General features: G+C 38.4%; 1 long non-coding RNA gene across 2 annotated transcripts in view; it reads left to right on the plus strand.

Moving 5' to 3' along the window:
• The window catches only part of LOC310907079, a 273,979-nt gene extending 261,458 nt beyond the window's left edge, over positions 1-12,521 (plus strand). For both annotated transcript variants that reach the window (XR_014589537.1, XR_014589538.1), the window contains exon 3: positions 12,381-12,521. This is a non-coding gene — a long non-coding RNA (uncharacterized lncRNA). The remainder of the gene's footprint in view (positions 1-12,380) is intronic.
• The last annotated feature ends 4,088 nt before the right edge of the window (positions 12,522-16,609 follow it).

Genomic DNA, 16,609 nt, shown 5'->3' on the forward strand with positions numbered 1-16,609 from the left:
GTAAAAAGATGTTAAGTACTTGAAATTCTGAGCCATTCAGTCATTCCTGCTGAAATTATCCTTGTGGAGTTTATCAATGTGTGTACTTATATCATAGGGGACCAATTAATTGCACTCATAGTTGCCTTTGAGCTATTTTGAAAGTAGAAAGAAGTCATTTTGTTAATGGCTTAAACAGCACTACAATCATTACGTACAGTTCCTGGCAGATACTGCCTTTATAGTAGATGGAAACACAGAAATACTCTTACACTTTATGGTTCCTAATGAATTTTGATGAGAAACTAAGAAAAAGGAATTACAATCTGGTAGTTAAGTACAATATATAATTATTAAAAATAAAATTTGCTGCACCACAACTCTTGGCCAGAATGTAATCCTTCGTAGTATTTAAAGACATTCCTATGAGGCACAATCTTGAGGAAAGAAAGGAAAAAATTCTTAAGTAAAAGTTGCTTGAAAAAGAAGCAAAAAACCTCATAAAAAGTAGAGCTGGCATTCAGAATTCACCAGGAGTGGCTTGCCTTTGAAGCCTTGGGAAGGCTGACCTGGAACAGAGACTGAACAGAGCCAGAGAATAAAGTAGGGATTTATTGAAAGGCCTCCAGGATCCGACAGGGCCTGACCAGGGCTACACCCAGGGTGGACCCAAAATGGTCACAAAATGCCCAACCGGTCATGAGGCCTTAATTTTTATAAGTTTTGGTCCATTTGCATCTTGGGGTTGAATTATCCAATTCCAGCTTCAGGTTGTGAGGTCCCATCCTTCTTATTCCTCCCTCCAGCCCACCCTTGTTTGTGCTTTTGGGGCTGAAAGTTGTCCTTGGTCTTCATCAGGAAAAGGATTTGTTTTGTCTCCCTGCTCTGTGCAGAGCTGAGTGACACTTAATATGAGGTTCAGAACTGCACCCCTGGGCAGCACAGAGTCTGAAAAACATGAAAGCTAAAACTTAAGGCATCATTTTTACCTGGTATTCTTCTTGTGAGGCTGCTGCTCTAGTCTTTGGTGTGTGGAACTTTCCTGGGCAGGACAGGTTTATTCTGTCTTGGGAGAATTTTATTTGTTTTGCTGCTGGGTAGCACCAAGCATGGGACAAGACTGTCCTACTCCTGATTTATATGGTTGGATCCATGTGAAAGGAATAGGGAGATAGTGATTCTGGCTTATAGTAAAAAAGGCCCTTTTGTATAGATGTGGTCCAAGCTATGTACAGGGGTTATTTTATGCCTCCCTTATGGATCCTGCTACCCTCTAAGAGTTGTTTCAACAGGCTGAAATGCAAAAGACAATCAGGCCTCCAGTACGGATAAAGTGAAATAACTTGATACACAAAGAACTTATTTATTGGTGAAGGGCAACAGCTCTGAAACTGTGTTTGGTGATGCTGCCAATCACAAAACACAGAATATCTCATTCTTCTTCAAAAGTAGTAGGAACGCAATGAGATATTTTCAAGTTTTGTCACAGGCACTAATTTCTGCTTATATAAAAGGTATCATGAAACCCTTAAGGAGGTTTTAAGTCAATTTGGAAAAATTCAGCTACTGAACTGCTAATAGTGGTCTCTTCTGAGATTATCTAGGGAGAGCATAGGGATTTTACATTTAAACAATGACACAACTAGTTCTTGCAGAGGTCATGAGTGCCAAGGAAAGCCAACAGCACATTGATTTTTATTAATATCCTGTAATCCAGAATTTGCAATGAAATGGAAGTTATTGTTCATCTTTAGAAAAATCTTAAGGTCAGAAACTGAAGAAACGCATAGAGGAACGACAGTCTTGTGAATTTTGGAAGCACATAAATCCTGTGGGTTGTGTTATTCCTGGCTAAACATTTTTCTGTTCATCTTGAAGAGATACATTTTCATTTTAGCCTATTAATCTCAGTATATCTTTTTTTGACACAGATCTATTAGGAATTTTAGAGACTACAATATAGACTCCAGATGCTAGGTGCTCCTTCATCTTTTTGGTCCACCCTTTAATCCATAACAACCAACACATTTATTTTATGAGCCCTCACAATCAGGAGAGTCTTAATATCCTTTCTGGCAGTTTTTCACTCTTTGATTTCACATTATATAGGGGACTGGATACTTTGAACATACTTTAGAAACTCTGAAGAGTAAACTTTTTATGGCAAGTCCTTTACATCTCCATGGTAAATCCTGTTGTGCTTTTACAGGCACACGTATGGAAGTGTGGCTGTATTTATAAGCTGAATGATAACACATGAGGCTGGGGTGCTCTTGTAGGTTGACAAGGTTGATTATTTCAGCCACAACGACCAAACCTCACTAGAGACATCCATCATCCATGGAGACGACACCCCTCCCCCCCCCCCCCCCCGCCCCGGTTTTGTGACAGTCCTGGTACTCAGTAGTGAAATAAAACACGTACAGAAAAATAAAATAAAACAGATGAGTTGGTACTTGTCTCTCCTCCACCACTAAGATCTGTTGTGGAGAATGTAGCCACAGGTTTTCTTCTGCTCTTGGAATTTCAGGCTATACATTCCCTTTGTTTGTTTTATTTATTCCTCTTTTCACCATTCTGTTTTCATTCATTGTGTATTCGGTTTTTCTCTGAACGAAATTGAATTTTGTGTTTGTTTTTACCAGCATCCTCCAGTTCATAATGCTGGGGTTACAGCAGCCTTATGTGAGTGCAACTCTTATTTTGGTTCGCAGCAGGTAGAAAACTTTCCTTCCCTTTTCTTTTTTTTGTGTGTGTGCCACTTTATCTCCTTCAGAAATACAACTGTTAGAATTTGTAAATCCTACCAGTGAAAAAATGACACGCAGGGAAAAGCAAAGCTGTTTACCCATCAGTGAGCTGGGCAAACATCTTCATTTCAGTGATTCAGACAACAAATCAAATAAAGAAAGAAACCCTCTGATGAACTCCTCCGTTGCTTCCCTTCATCCAGCTCATCTGATGCTGAAGTGAAATACATTTCTGCAAGCACAGTCAAGCCATAAATTGAACAATGAATATCTTGTCCAGCAAAGCTCATATCCCAGCTGGGGTTTTCAGCAGCTTGAGCAACATTTCTGAGGGGAAGACCTTTATGAAAGGAGATTAAGGAGTGCCCGTGTTCAGCAGGCACTGCTCTTTTCCCAAATGACTGGAGGAGTAATGGCTCTGTGCAGGATCCTGGCTGCTCTCCTGCATGCAGAGAAAAAGAGGCAGGCAGATTCCATGCTATTTATGCTGAGAACATTTTGGGAGAGAGTTGGGCTGTGCTTTTACCTCCCTCTTTAATCACTGCTCTGGGTTGATCCAAAGCTACTGAGACAAGTACTTGAAAGTGGTTTTATGCCTTGCTCTCTTAGTACTTGTATTTTTAAAGATCTGGTCCCTTCTGCTGAAAAGTGCTTAGACACCTGGGCCCTGTAAGGGTCATCACGAGAGGGATTTTGTGCTAAATTCTGGTCAAGGATGAGGTTCAGTCTCTTGCAGCCTCTAATAGTGCCAAGGATACAGCAGTGCCCCTGCAGATCTGCTTGCATCCTGATGATGTGATTTGTAGGTGCACTGATACAGGTCTTTGAGTCTGGTATGCAATGGAAATGGCAAATAAGGCAATTCTAATATGCTAGTCAAGCTGTCGTCTTACTAATTTCTTTTACCTGTTCATCCCTCTTTTTTCTAAATAACTGGCAGCTGCATCCATATTGGTGATCCTGAGAGGATCCTAGGAAGAGTGCTGAATCCTGTTGGATGTTGTATACTAAAAAGAGTTCATGCATTGCTGTCCAGTCCTTTGGGGTTTTTTAAGAAAAAAAAACTGCTTGGATTTTTTTTGCCAGTGGCTTGGACTTGGACTCTACTGCATTTTCTTTCTCAGTCAAGAGGCTGTGTCTAAAATTTATTTGGGTTTCTTTAGTGATGATGCAAATTAGGAAAGGAAGGGTACACGTGTCAGTGTCAGTTTGAAGCTGCTGATTTAAACCCATTTTTTCCATTTCAATCAGTTGTCATATTCCATTTGGTAGCTGCAAATCTGTAACAGCAAACACCTTGGAATCTTTGTGGCTTGAGGTTTGGCACATCATGGTGACAATACAGGAGGTGGGTCTGCTATATCTGTGTGAGGGAGGGCCCAAACACCCAGTTTTACTAAACACTGCAGATCTGCTGATGTTGGAGTTGCCTTTAGTGCTTAAGAAAGGGGCTCAGCACCCAGAGGACCGCTGCAGTCTTGAGAGCCTGGCATTAAAGCCTGTTAGAGAGAGAAAAATTGGCAAGAAAACAAAGAGTTAGAGGAGTCTACATCAGACTTTCCCCTTTGCTAAGACAAATGAATGATTTATTATTAACACCATTGTCCTGCAAATATGGATAAGGACTGCTCCTGAGCATTTTTTGTCATTCTGGGAGTGGTTTTTAGGTTTGAGGACTGGAAAAACCCCATTTCACTGCCATTATCCAGTATTTTAACAGGGTGAGAGAATTGCATTCGCATTTTCACCATGTATTCTCTACGCAGACATGGAGAAGCACAGATGTGCAGATAATGTCACCCACATTTTGCCCTGGCTTCAGGACCGTAAGCTAATTTTATAACAATTGACGGTGACTTAAACTAATGTTGCTAGGGTGCTGTCAGTGATGCTGAATAAATAGGGAAGGACTTCAGGAGAACAGCAAACAGCAGCTGTGACGACTTTTGTTCTGAAGCTACCTCTGCATGCCAGATTTTACCCTCCAGGCACAGCAGCAGAGCACAACTCCCACCTGTTATCTCTCACCATTGAGGCTTGCTTCTTTCTGTTTAAGTTAGGTTAAATATTTCTCCTTTTCCCAGGATTCAGAGCTCATCAGGCCAGCTGTGGTGCACAGTCTTGAAACACAAAACAGCTGGAGACATAATGTGAACAAAGTTCACCTTTTCTTGTTTACATTTGAAAGCTGCTGCACTGTTTATGGGATGATGCATTTGTTTAAACGAATGTCCAGCTATTATTGATTTTTCATCTCCGTCTTTTTTTTTTTTCTTTTCTTTATGATTGTGTCACTGGTGTCGTTCAGCAGGAATCTCTTGCTTTAGCACACCTGCTCACAAATTGACTGTGGAAAGAATTAGGCCATGTTTCTCTCCCTACAGTTGCTGTGGTGAAACTCAGGCATGGATTTTACCCAAGAGACCCCATGGAGTTTCTCTCTTTTCCTTTCACCAGCCCCACAGTTCTCCTTGAATTTGCATCTCCCCATTGCACAGCGTAACAAAATGTCAGCTGGGTATGTAGCTCCCTTTTCTCACCCTCTTTCTCCTCTCTCTTTTGATCTTATATCCTCCTGGGGTTGTGTGAGAAGGGAGCAAGAAGCAGGGATAGCAATTGAGAGTTTCAAGGGTTCGGAGAACTGGCAGCTTGGATGTTGTATACACAGGGAGTAAGAGTCAATAACTTGGCATTCCCAACAGCCTGCATTGAGATGAGGTTTCAGTTTAAGAGCAGCAGCTGGTAGCGATGGGAATGGAATTGCTGAGGACCTGCTACACCTTTCAGAGGTTTTTATTTTTCCTGCTCGTTTACAATCAATGCCTTGTTTTGTTTTGGGTTTGTCCACATTCAGCTTCACACTAAGGGGGTAATTTTGACATGTTTGCAATATTAACACTGATCCATACTACTGCTGTGATCACTCCACTTATTTTTACTGCTGTCCCAAAAGAGCCATTTGAACCCTTGAAGTTTTGTAGGACAGAAATTGCCCTGGTGTGCAAGGACATACTTGAAGCATCAGTGTTAAATATCGGGTGATCACAATTGGTTTGATGGAGCCCTTTCCTGTGGTTAGAAATGGTGCTTCTCCCCACCACCATTGTGGAATAACTAACTTAGAGGAAAAGTTTCTCCTCTTCTCAGAGAAAAGTTGGCTCATGCCTTAAAATCCGGAGATTTATGTTCTTTAAAATGTGTGTGGGTTTTTTAATCCTGTTCAGTGTAACTGTAGATGGTCTCCACAGCCATATAAATCCTCCACTGTTCTTTGATTCCAGCCAAGACCTTGGCTTCGGTGATACCTGGTTGTTATGTGCTCTGCTGAGTTACAGTGAAGCTAATTGTGTTTGATATGGCTCCAGTGCTCAGTACAGGGAGGGACTTAAGCCCATCCAAAGGACTTACAAAATATAATCTGTGAGTCTTCTCAACAAACCAACATTCTTAGCCAGCTAAATGCAAGTATAACCTCTCTCTTAGTCTGTTCCTTCTTGTAAAGATAGATCCTGCACTCCTAAATGGCAAACAAGACAAAAGGAGGTTGAAAATTCTATTGGTTCAGACACAGGCTGAAAATTCTCCAAGCTCTGAATTTAATCTACAGGGAAAATTCTTGAGAAGGGTTCTTCTAAAGCACTGTGTTATGTGAGTGTTTTTAGTTTTGCTTTGTCACTTTTGCATGTTACTTCCTGGTGGATTTGTCCATCAGATGCATAACTTTGGGGTATCACTCTTGGGAAAAATTGTTCTTGTTCCTTTTCTTTTAAAGAGTCACAGAAGTTATTGACTTGCAGTCTGTGATACTAAATTGTTCAATCTGTCCCTCAGACTTTTAGAAGTCGGCTTTCCAGTGGATATGTGAAAATCTGAAATTCATTCTTGAAGAAGCTTGAGGCTTCTTTAATGAGAAAATTAGATCACATTTATCAGCCTTGCTCTTTTGGAGTCTAACTAGTGAAAATTGTGGGCTTGATATTTTCTATCTTGTGTGTTTCACATTATGGAGAATCTTATCGCTTATTTCAAGGCATACTTGGACTTTTGGCCCTTTCCTGCTGGCCCAAGACTTGAGTATAATGAGGCTTGCATTGTTTTCCTTCTTTAGGGAAAGAAGTGTAAGTTTAAGTAATTGTAAGTTTAAAGATTAAAAATAAAAACCAAAACTAGGCAACTCTCCACACATTTAAAGCATACATATGACTGAGATATGAATACCCAAACATAACTTTTATTCCCCATTTTTCCTATTCTTTAGCTACGTTAACAGCAGATTCTTGCAAACATGACAAATCAGTGTTCCAATGAAGGCTGTAAAAGTCCATCTTCTCCTTTGAGTTAATTTAAATCTGGAAAAACTCAATTTGCTTAGTTTGAATTGCAGAGGTGTGGCTGACAGCAGAGGCTGGCCAAGAGCTCCCAACACCAGGAAATCATGAGGTCACACTTGGTCCAAAGACAGCTTTGTCCTCATTCCAGGTGAAGCCACATCAAAAATACAAGTGGCTCATAATTTTTGATTTCTGCACCTGTGTTTGAGTCAAAATTAGCATGTAGGGTACAGAGACATCAAAATGCCTTGAGCAACTACAGGAGGTTTAATTATTATTGCCTAATGATGTATTGCAAGGAAAAATAGATGTAAAAGAAAATCCCCCATTCCATTTCTCTGAGTGAGGAGAATATTATATATATAAAAAAGTACATATAAAGCTTGATGAAAACTGCTGGGAATTTTTTTTAAAGTCTATCTAACAATTATTTTCTGTATTGGTTCTTAAATATTTTCACTTCAGATCTTCTCTCTCACTCTCTGTTCCCATAAACAATTCACAGAAGTGCAATAAACCAAACCAGACTCAAAAACCCCCCAACTTTGATAAGTGGGAGGTAAAAGAACCCTTTCCTTATTCCAGTTATTGTTTGAAATATTGAATATAATACTAATAACTGGAAATAGTTTTTCTGCAAGAGAACTTGGCATCATTATCTGAGATTTTTCTGAAATGTGGTGAACTCATTGGCAAGATTTAGTCAGTTAATTAGTTAGTTTAATAGAATATATTATATTTCTTCTTTTCTGCTTTGCAGAAGAACTAGAAACTTCTCTCTGAAATTTTTAGGAATATGAATTTTAGGCTTCATATTTTACCACTTTCTGCTCTGTGTTGATCTACACTACTATTGCTCAATATGTTGCGTTGCATCTATTTATGTTTTTGTCTATGCAATTCCTCAGAAACCGATGGATGTAAGCTGAAGATTTATGGCCTTATTAGTCTATCTCTGCACTTCTTAGAGTGTATCCCTATGTTAATAATGACCTTTTCTGAATGAAATAAAATGTTAATGTCCTAATATCTGATATTAAATTTATTCAGAGTATTTTAATGTAAACAACTTATTTTAATAGAGATACAAAATTATTTCAAAACAATTGAGAACTTTGTCATTCAGAAATATTTTTAGTACCAGTTTTTTATAGGGTTTTTTTTTAAATTAACACAGTGATTTATGAAGCACTAAGCTGAGCTGAGCATCCTCTTGTTTACTTTGGGCAAACTGAGTGACAAAAATAGACTGTTTAATGGCATTTTCCTGTACCAGGCAGTTTTCATTATCTCACAATGTATTTATGGCATGGCAATATAAGCTGAAGTAGATTGTATTGGCACTGCCAGCATTAGTAAAATATTCCATTTGTAATACATCTAGCACTGCAGCTCTTCGTTGCATTGCCAGGGTAATTTTCAAAATATGCATCATTGACATAAGCCTGCTCTCCCCAAAATGAGTGGAAATTTTAGATGCTGAAATAAGAGGAGAATTTACCAGTGAGAACTTTTGAAATGGAAAGTGGAATACAGGGTAATGATTTTCTTTTTTTTTTTTTTTAATTTAAAAGATCACGCTGCCTAACAAAGTTTAACAAATATTCTTAAAGATGTGCAATTATACATTTACACGGCCATTTTAACACTTTCCTAAAGTATTTAGATAGCTACGTGCCAAAAACGATATCAAATGTAGTACCTTTGTCAAGCTGGGGAAGTTAATTTACCCTTTCTAGCACGTCTAGCTCTGTGATCCTCTCTTAGAGCCATAATATTTCTTCCATACTGGCTGGATCCAGGGTACAACACAGACTGTCTGGGAATAAATCAGGATTATGTAGAGCAAGTGGCTGTTATTTATGGGACCGTTGTTCACTGGAGAAGAAGTTGAAGTGTTTGTAGCTGATATGATGGGAGCAGTGAGGAGGAGACCCCTGAGACTGCAGGAGAGGTTTTCTTTTTCCCACTTCCCTGCCTGGCACCTGAAGGAGAGATTTTAAGCACAGGCCTGCTTTGTCTCTGCAGCTTCAGACAGGAGCTGACCCACTGGAGATGCAGGCAGGAGAGAATTTAGCTGTTAAAGTCAAAGAAATATTTTCTGATTAGGTGTGAACTGATTTTATTATTTTTCCCTAACAGCTTATAAAGTGACCCACTTTAGGTAACTTTTTTATGAAGTATCAAAAAGCACTTATCCAATGCCAGAGCAGCTGCTGACAAATTTCAAGCTTTTATTTCAAAGCATGAAACAGTTAAGTGGCTGGAAGAATACTTTTAAGCCTGAGAAAAGCAGAGTAATGTGAAGAGCTGTGCATTTATTTTGAGATGCCTGCAGTCCCAGCTCTCATGAATTTTTACTTGGTGTGGTGGCCTAGCCAGTTCACATATTACTTCCCAGCTTTCATCTCAGTATTTCTCTGGGTACAAATAAAATCGACAAACCCCAAAATCAAACCACCAGCTCCCCCAAATCAGAGTGTAAAAACTTACTCCACCAATTTGAAGAGTTTCCTTCCAAGTGGCTGCATTTGTCTGAAAGCAGTGTTTTAAACTAGGAAATGCCAGCAGATCTGCTTGATAGGTGCTGTGGTTATTTCCTGTGCTTGCAGACACAGCAGAGAGCTAAAATTCTGATTTTGAGGTGTGTGTGTAAGGACACACCAAAAAGGATCAAACTGATTTCATTTGGATAACACAAGGAGATGAATTTTCTTACTAGCATGTCCCATGCAATGTCAGCAAGCCAATAGTTATGCGTTTTGAAGGTTTTTTTTATTTATAAAATAAAGTCAGTTTTGAGTCAAAGTCCAGATGTTACAAACACCCAGCACGACTTGTGGCAAAGTTAAGCAAGTTTGCAGGATGTTCCCATGTAATTTTCACTTGTGATTAGTTAATTTTGCTTCTCTGAGTTTTTAGGGGTTTAGATGTAAACTTTTGAAAGCTTTCTGGAGTGATTGCTTCTTGGTCTTATGAGATATCTTTCAACTGAGCACTGGAAAATCAATACTAGAATCCTGGGAAGGAATATGACTTGGAGGAGTTTAGCATTGCAAACCCAACTTTCCTTTCTCCCTGGGAAGTATTTCACTGGAAATTGATTTGCACTTAAAGAAATGCAATTTGCCTAAACTGTTAAGTAGTGTGTGTTTTCTTTTAGGGAAAAAAAAAATCCATGTATTCATGAATATTCAGGGTCTCATTGATCTGTGAAGTTGTTGATGGTGGGCCTTCCTGAAACAGCATGTGTTACAGAAACTTACATTTATAAACCAATCTTGTTCCCTTGATAAATAATCAGAAAACCAGAATAATTTTAGGAACATGTAGAAAAAAAACCTGAATCTGAACTGATTACCCATGATCTCTTTATTAAAAAAAAAGAAAGTCAGTCAATATCAGTTATCAGATTTTCTGCAATGAAGAAGAGTGGGGAAAGGGAGAGGCTTGTAGAATTTCATATAAAAGACAGCTTTGGTGCAGTCTAATAGTGCTTAGAAGACATAACACAGATTTTAATCCCAAATTTGACTCAGGCTCTCTCTCAGGAAACATCCACAATCAATGACACAGCAGTTAAAAGTGTTGTGGTAGAGTTTGGATAGTCTCTTGATCAAAGCATGATGAATTTTTGAGGTAGGAGCTGAAAATACTTCTCTGTAGAAATGAATCTTGACCACAGTTAGATGGAAAAGGGAAATGATGATTGAGTTATGCTGATTCTGCTAAAGAGCTCCAGTTATATATGAAGGCAGTAAAACTCCCTATGAAACATGGGAGGAATGTATTACTAGTTAATTACAACAGCAAGATATGCCATTGAAGGGATTATTACCATATTTTATGATGACTGTTTTATCATCATCTTGTTTATACTTTCCTTTGGTAATGAACTTACCTTCAGAAGTTTGAAATATTTAATATTTGGGCACTAAATATTGTACCCCTTGTATTTGATAAGAGCAGTTCCTAGTATATGGAGTAAGAATACAACTGCAGATGAAATGAAAACCCAGATGGGAAAATGGCATTTTTGGGAAATACGTGTAGTGTCCATGCATCAACAGTGGTGTGGTTGTTTCAGTTTAGTTTTTCTGGTGATGATGAGGTATATGAAGCAGAAGGTTTTTTTGTAATGAAAGGCAAATTCTGTTCCAGCCTATGTGGCATGTAAAGCTGCTGGATTCCCAGGCCAGTTTCAGCAGCACCTCATCAAATGTGAATGTCTGAAAGATGAACATCTCTTGTTTTAAGTAGCTGGACAACTGTTTGATTGCTCCTTCTATAGGAAAATAATCTCTTCATGGATGGCTATAAGTGGCATCATTTTTCCTTTGGGTTCCCATTGCTGTTTTCTGTGTATATTACACATCTGGCCTGTAATGGAAACTTGCTCATTCCTCTGAAACATCTGTTGTGTCCGGCTGCAGTGAAGACGTACTGTTATTTCTGCTCTGTACTCTATAATTCTATTAAATCTTTGTCTAGTGGCCTCTGTTCCAGGTACAATCAATTCGAAATCATGCAGAAGCAATTAATATTTTTTGCAGAAAGTTTTACGCAATTTCACAACTAGGAGTTTTTGTTTTGTTTTAAAAACCAAGGTGAAAAAAACCAATGAAGCAGCAGAAAGTGCTTATGTAAATATCTAAGGAGAAAAATGTTAGGAAGTTTCCATTTGGGAAAAAAAAAAAAAAAAAAAAAAAAAAAAAAAAAAAAAAAAAAAAAAAAAAGATCGTTTCTTTCTTCAGTTTAAAGGTATCAATCTAGTTATCCTGTTTATGCAGCTGCTCATAGAAAGGCCTTAAAAAAAACCCAAACAAATGAAAAACAACAAAAGGGTAGCAATGTAATGGATTCTTCTAGTAAGCGGAGGAAGGAAAATGGAACAAAGGATAAATTATAGAATTTCAAGCTCCTGGTGGTTTCTTCTGCTAAACCCTGGTAAGGGCAGAAAAAAAGTGGTGGCACATACCAGCCATCTCTGGAGCTCAGAGTTTATTCAGTGAAAAGAAAATAAAAGGAAACAAGTGAAGTCTGAGAAAGGGATCAAGGATTCAGTGATCTTGAGAGGGAGAAGTGCTAGAAAACCTCTATAAATTTTCAGAAAAAATCTTTGCTTTATTGTATTTCGTATCACCATCAGATCCCAAGCACTGTTCTGATAATAGTGTCTTGACACATTAATTATATTTCCTCCTGTGCTGAAAAGGATGGGAGACTTGGACTTCCTTGCCACAAGACTATGTGCTTTGGGGGGATAACTTTAGGCACTTCCTCTTCTGTCAGTATTCAGGACACAAGGAGAAGTTACCAGGTGTTTTTTTTTTTTTTTTTTTTTTTTTTTTTTTTTTGTTTTGTTTTGTTTTGTTTTTGTTTTTTTTTTGGTTTTTGTTCTTTTTTTGTTTGGGTTTTTTTTTTTGGTTTTTTTTTTTGGTTTTTTTTTTTGTTTTTTTTTGATTATTATTATTTTTATTTTTATTTTATAGCAGATCAAAGCTGGAGACTGCAAGGGAGATACTCTCACAAAGGAAAACCAGATGCATTTTACAAATACCCAAATTGTGCTATCAGAGCATTAAATATTTAGCAGTGAGTGTCTGCCCATTGTGTACTTTGGTATATTTAATTTCTTTTTATTGTTATTGTCTGTCTGGACTTGGACTTATCTCCTTGGCCAGAGATAAAGGATGATTTGTGTCATGTGAAGCGGTGCTTGGGTTTTTCCTGAGATTCAATTAATGAGGTAAGGGAAGGGCAGAGGTATGGAAAAAGACTTTGCCAAGCTGCCTTTTAAATTTCATACCATATTGAAAAAAAAAATGGAACTCTCTCAGGAATAGTTTTGGTTTTGAGGGTCTGCTCTGCGTAAGCAGTACAAGAGGCAGCTGCCTAAAATAAGAAAATACCAGGAGGGTGTTTGGGGGCTGTTTATTGAGGGCAAGGCAGGGAGCTGTAGGAGGTGTGTGTTTCCCAGGCTGTTAAGGGGCAGCAGGGACCACAGAGCTCGTGCTGATAACAAGTGGATGCTGACACACTAATGTATTTTTTGCTTTTTGGCAAAGTATTAAGGCTAGAGAGTTGCAGACTGTTTGTGACACATGGTTAATTTGCTGAAAATCCCTATTTGCAAAATAGAAGGGACCTGTTATATTAACACAAGTGACAAGAAAATAAACAGCTATTTTTGGTTTTTATGTTGTAGGGTGATTTTGTTGTTGTTTTGTTTGGTTTTGGTTTTGGTTTTTTTTAATCAACAACCTTTGACACTAGGATAGATAGACACAATTTGGCTATTACTTACCAAATCAAACGCATTTAAGTGCACTGTCTCTGATATTTAATAAATATTGCAGTGTAGCTTTTTGTGGCTAATAAAACTTGGTTTACATTACACCCCTTGCCTGCTATGATTTGCCTCCTAGGGCTCACTTAGAGTACATTAAGAAGCTGCACACAAGATCAGTGTGATTTGCTGTAAAACTTGAATAATTCATTTATGCACCACTGCTCTCAGACAGTGTTTTTACAAACGCTGTAATGAGACAAGCTGTGAAATGTTTTACATGGTGGAGATTAGATCTGCTGCTCAAGAAAAGTCTTTCTGCACAGATTTGATTCCTTGAAGTCTTCCAAGAGGACTTTCCAAGCATTGTGGTACAGACCTCCAAAGCACACTGATGTACTCCCACTGATGAGGATATTTGTCCAACTCAGCAATATCTTTTACTTCCAGTACTTCCAGTGTTTTCACTGGAACATCTAAAAGGAGAATACTTAAGGAGTGCAGAGTAGCAACTCCAGTTCATTTATTCTGTTCCAAGGTCCTTTCCTGACTTAGACTGTGCCTTGTCTACCACACTGATATTTGTTCTTATTCTGCTCTCTGCAGTACACTTGACTTTTTAATAATGGGCATGGAAGGAATTGGAATGATCACAGTTAAAATATACCAGAACTGAGCTTTGCTGTCAAGGTTGTTGACAACTCCCCTGATGTTCACTCTAAATTTTTGTTCTCTGGAGTTGTGCTCCTTCTGTGCAGCCATAACCTTCAATACCCTCTGCAAAAGTCTTATTGTTGTGCAGAAGAGCTTAAAAGTATGTCCTGCACCTGCACTTGCAGGAAGCAGTTCTCCTGATGTGAAATGTCTCTATTATTTACACTGGATTTTAGACGGGTTTGTATTTCTCTTTCTCTAATAATTTGGATGGAGAAGGGGGAATAATGCTTGGCGTTGGTGACCTCTCTGTCATTTTTGGATGGGTATTAGGCCATAGCTGTCAACTACAGGATCAGATCTAATTTGTTCTGCAGGAAGAACAAATTACAGAAGAATTAAAACTTAAACAAATTAGTCCTAAATTAGTAATTGTGTAAGAATAATCTGTTTACAGCATCCAGCCAGGAAAAGTATCCAGCAGTTTATATTTCCCGTGCACATCTCAGCACTGACTTAGAGCTCAAGATGAGATGGGGAAAAACTTAGGTGTAACTGAGACTGCTGGATGGCTTGATTTGGAATTTGTAACTAATTGGGAGAATGTGTAATTAGAAGAAGATTTTAATTTTCAGTAATAGGACAAAAGTTTAATTTTTCATAATTTCTTAATGTGTCAGATTTGCTTTGGAGCCTTTTGCTAGAAAATATTTTGCAGTTGCCTGTAGTTTTGCATGGCCATTATAAAACTTCAAGTGTGCAAAGGAGATTAATATTTTACAGAATGAAAGCTGGATAAACAGGAAGAAAACAAAATGCTCGTGCTATTGCTAGGTAGAGATCCTTTTGAATTTGCTAGCACTCCTGTGAGCATTTCCCCCTCTTCTCAACCAGACTTGAATCTGAGAAAATTACCATCTGTGCATAGATATGCAGGAAATGAGCTAAATTTGTAGTGTAAACATTTTCAAATGAATATTTGCACAGTACAGTCTCTCAGCAATGCATTATCCTCTTTCATTTGGTAATCAACACATATCCCTTATGAGTTGTGTTGAAAGGGAAGAGAGTGACTCTCACTAAACTCTAATTATCCTTTCCTTCCTCCTGGGAAGAGCTCTCTTTAAGCTCCCTTTTGTGAGCTTCTCTGCGTTTTCACAATCATTCCACCTCTTGATCACTCTTTCTCTTTATTTTGCCTCAAAGTGTACTGTAGGATATGAGGACACAAACCTTAGGGGATGTGTGGGGATGTCTGCTGAATTCCTATAAGGTGGGATTCCCAGACCAACACAAAGCTCCACTGAGATTGAGAGAAGCCAACTTTCAGCTGAGGTTTTATGCAGGACACGGGTCTGTGGTAATACATAAATATTTCTTGGCTTAGGGCTGGGAGAATGACATATTTCCATTAGCCTCCAAGTATTTTTTTTTTTTTTTACTCAATTTGATCTGCAGCAACATGAGTCAGCTGTTTCTGCTGAGCAGTGTTTCTAATTCAGCCCTTTCCCTGATGAGCACGTACATATAACGTGAGCTTCCTACACCGATTAATCTGTGCTTCCTCCATATGGTTGGTGGGTTTTTTATTTTCTTTTAATTCACTGCAAGCTGCTGAGTGGCAAAATGCAGTCGAGATCTTGTTCTAGCAAAAAATGGACTCTGGATGAAGTTGCCAGGGAATGGCCAAAATCAGCATATCCTGGTAGTTTTGGGAAAGGAATTTTTCAACCCATCCATCTGACTACTAGGGCTTGAAAATGTTTTGAGTAGCCCTGTGTTTTTCTGAGTTAATTCTGAAGGCAGGGTGTGTAAAAGAAGAAACCTGGGCCAAAGTTCACTGAATGAAGCTGGTTCAGGAGGACAAAGTTGCCTGTGGAGTTGTCTCAAGATCACTCAGCTGAGATATTACACCTTGGCAGAAAGAATGGGGACATCAGAAGATGGATAATATCTGTGTTTAGTATAATATTGAACTTTAAGAGGTTTGGAAGTAGATTGTTTGCGTTTGAGGAGGGTAGGGATTTACAGCCTGTGCATGGAAAAATAATTATTTTCAAATTTCAATTTGCAATTAGGAGTGATACCAGCAAGGCTTTTCTGTTCCTGCCTCTGGGCTGTCAGGGTAAACCTGCAGCCCTATTCATGTGCATCCACAGACACAGAGAACACAGAGACAAAAAGGGGTGCACACATGCATGGTAAAACACTGCAAAATCTAAACCGCTCACCCCTCCTTCCACAAACCTTGATTAACACTCTTCTCTCCTCTACCAAAAAAAAGGCAAAACAAAAAATACCAAAACAAACAAATAAACAAAAAAAACCAACCCCACAATAAAAATCTTTTTCTTTAGTATCAATGAAATCTAATGTCACAGTTTTTCTCCTTCAAGCAGGGAGAATGTTAATTCCTGGAAAGCACTTTATACAAATTAAAGTCCTTTCCCCTTCCAAACATAATTTTTAACAAAGGAATCGATCTCTCTCCCAGCAAAGCAAGGTGAACAAATACATATACAAAATAATTAAATTGCCTTTTTTTTTCCTTATTATAAGAATTTGTTTGGTTTGTGAAACTATCTGGAATATTTATGCCCTCCCTT

The sequence above is a fragment of the Zosterops lateralis genome (assembly GCF_965231275.1).
Source record: "Zosterops lateralis genome assembly, chromosome: 3".
Lineage (NCBI taxonomy): Eukaryota > Metazoa > Chordata > Aves > Passeriformes > Zosteropidae > Zosterops > Zosterops lateralis.